At 49.1% G+C, this 6245-nt stretch overlaps 1 pseudogene; it reads left to right on the top strand.

The window, feature by feature from the left end:
* Positions 1-1661: 1661 nt before the first annotated feature.
* Positions 1662-4201, top strand: LOC119309135 (annotated as a pseudogene).
* Positions 4202-6245: the final 2044 nt, after the last annotated feature.

The raw sequence follows: 6245 nt of genomic DNA, 5'->3' as shown, positions 1-6245 counted from the left end.
AAGGCGCTGGTTTCGATGAAGTCGGCGATCGCCGAAGCACACTGGATGATAGCCGGCCACACCGCCTCCAGCTCCTCGTCGGCCTCCTGCCGCCAGGTGCGCAGCTGATCCAAGTTCAGCCTAGGGTACCAAGCCCGGACAAACTCTAGCGCCCGTCGAGCGCCAGATCGAGCTGCTGAAGCCTTCCAGTCCTCAAGGCGGCCGACGGCTACCTCCAGCCAGTCGGCAGTGCGGCTGGGGTGCGAGGAATTACTTCGCCAGGCCAAAGGGCGGCCAGCACCTGTGCCCCGGCACGCTGAAGCCGGCGGAGCATGCGGTAGGCCGGCTGGAGGCGGGCCTCGATCGCCAGAAGCTGCTGCTCAAGCGACCGATCGGTATCCGGCGCGATCTCAACCCCAGCCTGCCAACGGGCCTCTCGGTGGGCTTCAATGGCTTGGTTGGCGGCGACAGAATGCCCAGGAAAGTACTCTTCACAAAGAAGAAGAAACAGAGCAAGTCAGGAGATAAACTGACTTGCAAGGACAAGAAAGAGGTGAAGAAGAAGGCCTACCATCAACCAATTCCTCGACACGGCCGTAGCCTTCGCTCAGAGCTTGCCTTCCCTCCGCCCAGCACGCCTCCTCGGTCTTGTATTCGGCTTTGAGGGCGGCATCGTTGTCCTGGGCCGCCTTCAGGGACTTGTGGCTTTCCTCCTGGTCGGCTAATCTCTTGGCCAGGCGGTCACGCTCCTGAGCCAAGGCACTGAGCTCGCCCTCCTTGGTCCGAAGGGCTGTCTGGGCCACACCCAGCTGCTACCTCAAGTCGGCGTTGGCTCCTGCCAGTATGGGAAGAAGAAATTAAGAAAGAAGTCGGCAAGAAAGATCCGACCCAACTGCTCAGCAGTCGGCCCAAATCTCAGGGACTACACCCAGTGGGTGCGCTGACGCGCCCCCACATGAGATAAAAAGTCAAAGACACTCACGCCGGCTGTTCGACAGATCAGCGGCCCTTTTGTCTGCCTCCTGGACTTGGGAGTTAAAGGTAGAGGCGTGGAGGTTGTGATAATCCTGCAAACGGGACGAAGAAGCAAGCGAGAGCAAATCAGTAAAACAAAGTCTTCGAAGAAGTTCCAAGCCTCCTGCTCAGCAGCCGACTCGGAACTCTGGGATTACACCCAGTGGGTGCGCTGACGCGCCCCCACGGAAAGAATTCAAGAACAAAAGAACTCACCCGAACGACCGCTCGTGTCGCAAGAAACTCTCGGGTACACTGCTGCAGCGCGGTGGCTTGAGCCTGAAGCCGGTTGTGGACGTCTTGCGCCGCCATGTTCAGCGCGGCCGTCCCACCGCCCTGCGTCCACCCTGGCGAGCTAGCAGTGGCCGACTCCAGCTCATGCGACAACGAGCTGGAGCCGGCCGCCCTCTGCGGATCCGGCTCTGAAGCCGCCCTCGCAGCACGCCGATGGGTCGGCGACAAGACCACAAGATCCGCTTGTGCAGTCGGCTGCTCAGGCGGCACCTTGGGCTGGCCGCCATGGCCGGTCCCGGCCAACGGAGGCGGCACCACTTCTCCCTCCAGGACGACTACGTCGCCCCCCTCCCTCTCCTTCATCGGCTGGTCGTGGCCGATCTCCTCCGGCGGGGGCTCCGGGACGTCCGGGGGCACGAAGCGGAGGGGGATGACGAGTTGCAGAGGCTGGCCATGCAGGGCCTCCGCCGTCCTCTCTGCGGCCTCGGCTTCCGCTCGGTCCCTGGCTGCCGCGTCAGCCTGTGCCTCGGCCGACTCCGCCGTCATCTCCAGGGCCGGCTCGGCGGCGGCTGCCCTTCGCTCCTCCGCCTGGCTGGGAGACCTTCAAGCTGTGGCGGGTCAACGAGGTGAAATTCAATTTCAAAGTGTTCGGCAACCAGTTCGTGAGCGTCCAGAGCGACGGCTCGCTGGTTGCGACGGGGGTGGTGCCGAGGCAGCCGGAGACTTTCCAGTTGGTGCGCAGCCCCAACGACAAGTACAGGATGCGGATCATGGCGCCTAACGGGTTCTTCTTGTAGGTAAAGATAATAAGAAATACTTCCACTAGCATGTTGGTCTGCTCTGCAGTACTCGTATTATTTGCCAACTGGGCAACAAGTGTCTGCCAGCAAGGTGCATGCATGTGCGTTCAAAACCAATACTCCATTATTCAACCTGAGCCTCCAACGTTGACTTGTCTAGGGAATTTTTTTTTGCGATGGGACTTGTCTAGGGGTTTTGACTAGCACAAAAAAAAAGTAATTAGAAATCTCATTTTCTTTCATAATCCAAACTATTAGTCACATTCTGTTGGTGGCGTGCAGGCAAACAAAGATGGCTCGTTGACGACGAACTATGGCCAGAGCACCAGCTGGGGCGACGACGACCCGTCGGTGTTCGCGGTGACCAGAGTTTCTGGCCTCCAAGGGGAATACCAAATCTGCAATGGCTATGGGACGGCAAAAGCTACACCTATTCTCAGGGTAAAATAACACATTTAACATCACTGTGGCCACTGCTCAGTGAGCAACACTCGTAGATTATGCATGCTTATCATGCATGATGCGGAGATCACTGTCCTCGGTGGTTTCCCTCCTCATTGATTCTCTTGTGTTATTATATATTAGTCCACTTGCACGAGGAAACCAAGAATGAGTCCTAGTGGCGATCATTGTGCCGATAATCTGATTTGATACGCCTAGTTTGAAATTATTGCATAAAAAACCAACTCGAAGTGGGAACTATTCATGGCACCTAGTGGCGATCATTGTGCCAAGAACTTAGTATTATATTATCTAACTGATCGTGTGTTTCTATTATTACTATTTTTGCGAGAAGTGTGGTTTTATTGTCTTGACAAGGTAGATACCCAAAGTTGGCAGGGTTCATAGCTAAACTAGGAATAAGTATCATTTCTCTCTCTCGAAGTTAGGAATACATATCATTCTTGGCACGTCAATTTTTTGGAATGTTACATGTTTGGCAGAAACACTAGAGCACATATATAGTGGAAGATGACTTCGGATTCATCTCCGAAAGCGGGTTGATCGCAGTGAGAATACCAGTGGGATGATGGATCGCTAACGACCCCAGGCCTCCTGCACCCTACGTTGGAGGTTCACTTGAAACGTTGGACAAGGCATTCATATGGGCGGAGTAAGCAACCTTCAGAAACTTGTAATCTAATGGTGCTAAATGTAGAAACCAATGATCGGGTCAACTTCCAGAAATTTCAAGCCAGGGGTTGATCTTGGCATCATCTTGAGCAAACTAAAGCTTCTGTTATCTAATTACATTTTGGCCAGGGGTTAATCCTCCTTTTTTAAACATCTAATTATTTTAGGGCATATTTGGCTTTATAAATGCTCAATTTATGTGCGTAAACAGGAAGTACAATCTAGGCGTCATCATTGACCTACACGCAGCTCCTGGGTTGCAAAACCCCTTTGAGCATAGTTCCTACAAGGATGGTTCACAAGACTGGGGCACCACCGATGCTAACAACATAGAAACCGTGCAAGTGATAGATTTCCTTGCATCCAGGTACGCTAAATGTCCAAGCCTCCTCTCTATTGAGCTGATGAACGAGCCGCTGGCGCCCGGGGTGTCTCTGGAGAGCCTGGAAACGTATCATCGCGATGGGTACAACGCCGTCAGGAAGTACTCGTCGGAGGCCCACGTGATCATGTCCAACTGTTTGTCATCCCCGGACCCAACAAAGATCCTCGGGCTCGCCGGCGGGTTACCCCGATCTGTCATCTATGTGCATTACTACGTGTTGTTCAACAACATGTTTGATAGTTTCACCGTTCAGCAGAACATTGATTTTATCAAGACCAACTACTCAAGCGCTCTCAGCACTGTGACGAAACAAAATGGTCCTCTCAGCTTTGTAGGTGAGTGTAACTAATATTTTGGCCCCTTTTGGTTTTGGAGCATGTATATTTTTTGTCCCCATTTCTACAAGAATTTAGTGAAAGTATTTGATGTGCCATGTATGGCATGTTCTCCACAGGTGAATGGGTGTTTGAGTGTCAGGTTCGCAATGCAATGAAGGAGGAGTTCCAAATGCTTGCAAATGCACATATGGATGTGTATGGGAAGGCAACGTTTGGGTGGGCCTACTGGAATCTCAAGAATGTGAACAACCACTGGAGTATGGAGTGGATGATCAAGAATGGATACATCTCCTTGAAAAACTAGGATATGTTTGCTATGTGTCGTTACTCATGTCTCTTGAAATAAGTCTATAACGACTCATGAAACTAAATTCTAGAACAATGGATACATCTCTAGAAAAATGATTCGAGTTGAATAAAATTGTAGTATTTGGCCATTTGCAACACATGTCTCATGTGTATAAATATATATCCCCTTTTCTCCATGAGCTTAGGCTTGGGTGAACCGTTTGGTGCATGTAATTCAATATGGGAGTCTATGATAACTAGTTGATACCCCGTGCGTTGCTGTGGGAACAATAATTAATTTGATGTTTAAAAACATGAGAAAGTTTATGAAAGGTAGTATAAGTTGATGACAAAAAATATTTTAAAGAAATATTGTTCAGAGTAAGCATCTAATTTTTTAATTAAAAAACCAAAAATGAGTGTGATTTTTGTTCTGTTAATTTATACCTTAACAATATACCAGCTAGGTGATACGACACAAAAACAACATTGAGTAGAGATAGTGGAGACATCTCAACTCCTGGCTAAGCTAAAATAACAGTATCAACTAAAGATGCACATTCATTAAATAACATAGCTCACATGGAAATATAAAATGGGACTTCACTCATAATTTGATTTTATTTAAACAAGAAGCTCGCTTATAAATCACGAGGCCTAGTATTGAGTAAATCATGCTTCTGGCCACAATATACCGAGGTAGTTCTACTTCTTTTTGTTTGTCTTGTCTGGTGTGCAGCCATGCATGCTTCGCCATTAGGTGAAGCTTAGTTTCATCATAAAAAATATCCTGGTTAGCTCACTACAAAATGTGGACTATTTTATGATGGTTCACTTGTGTCACGTAAAAAATTATCGTCACCAGGCCTGGTCACGTTTTTCGGCCGTCAACCCCACCGTCACTAAAGCGTCGTCACAGAAAATAATTTTTTGACGATGCCACTTTTTCGTCACGCAAGTTCGCATCTTAGGTGACGAACTTAATCTTGTCATTGACGGCCAGTTTTGGTGACGGGCCAAATCGTGACCTATGGAGCCAATTTTTCACCTAAGATCATTATTGGTGACGGCAATCCGTTGCCAATAATCGGTTCATGCATTTCATGTGGCATGGATGACATATTTTCCGTGGGAGAATGGGTGGCTAAGTGGAAGGTGCCCAATGCAGTGAAGAAAGAGTACGAGATGTTTGCAAATGCAGAGATGGATGTATATGGGAAGGCAACATTTGGATGGGCCCATTGGACTCTCACAAATTTAAACAACCACTCGAGTATGGATTGGATGATCAACAATGGATACATCTCCTTGAAAAGCTAGGGTATGTTTTCTATGTGTCTTGAAATAAATTTGTAACGACTTATGTGTAAGTGCAAGTGTCACTTATATTATATTTTGGTGTGATAAAAATGTCCTTAGTGGAACTAATATCAATTGCTATGGTTTATCTCAAGATATTGGTTCGATGTTATCATTGATTGAAGTGTGCGACCCCCAATTCAAAAATATCAAAGGCGTGGTTTACCGGTGACTCAAAGGTTTTCTTTGGGTTCCATTTGAGTCGTAGGAAAAAGCACAGTACTAAGAGGGGTCATTATGGATTTATGTCGTGTGGGAATGCCATCGTCAAAACCATATACACAAGCCTTCCCACTCCTACCACCATATTTTCACTTGTGTGCTAGCTGTGGTATCCAAGAAGTTACAACTGAAGTTTCTGGATACCCCGTGTGCACGGAGTTGACCCCCGTGCGCACGGGGTCGACCCCCGTGCGCACGGGGTAGTCAGGAACTTTCTGGGTACCCCATGTGCACAGGGTCTTTCAACCGCCATGCGCAGGGGGGGTGCGTAACTCCGAGGGTACCCCGTGCTCACGGGGTCTTTTGACCCCCGTGCGCACGGGGTGTTGCATATCTTCTTGGGTACCCCGTGCACATGGGGCTGACTTAGCCTGTGCACACGGGGTCCAATGGGTAGAAACGGTCACCCAGCCAAGAACACTAAAAAAACCTTCTTCTTCCTCCATCTCAAACCCTAATATCTTGTTGAGCTCCACCATTGCTACATCTCAT

The sequence above is a fragment of the Triticum dicoccoides genome, chromosome 5B (assembly GCF_002162155.2).
Source record: "Triticum dicoccoides isolate Atlit2015 ecotype Zavitan chromosome 5B, WEW_v2.0, whole genome shotgun sequence".
Classification (NCBI taxonomy): domain Eukaryota; kingdom Viridiplantae; phylum Streptophyta; class Magnoliopsida; order Poales; family Poaceae; genus Triticum; species Triticum dicoccoides.
Note: the sequence above shows the minus strand (reverse complement) of the source record. Positions and strands in the feature narration are given on the sequence as shown.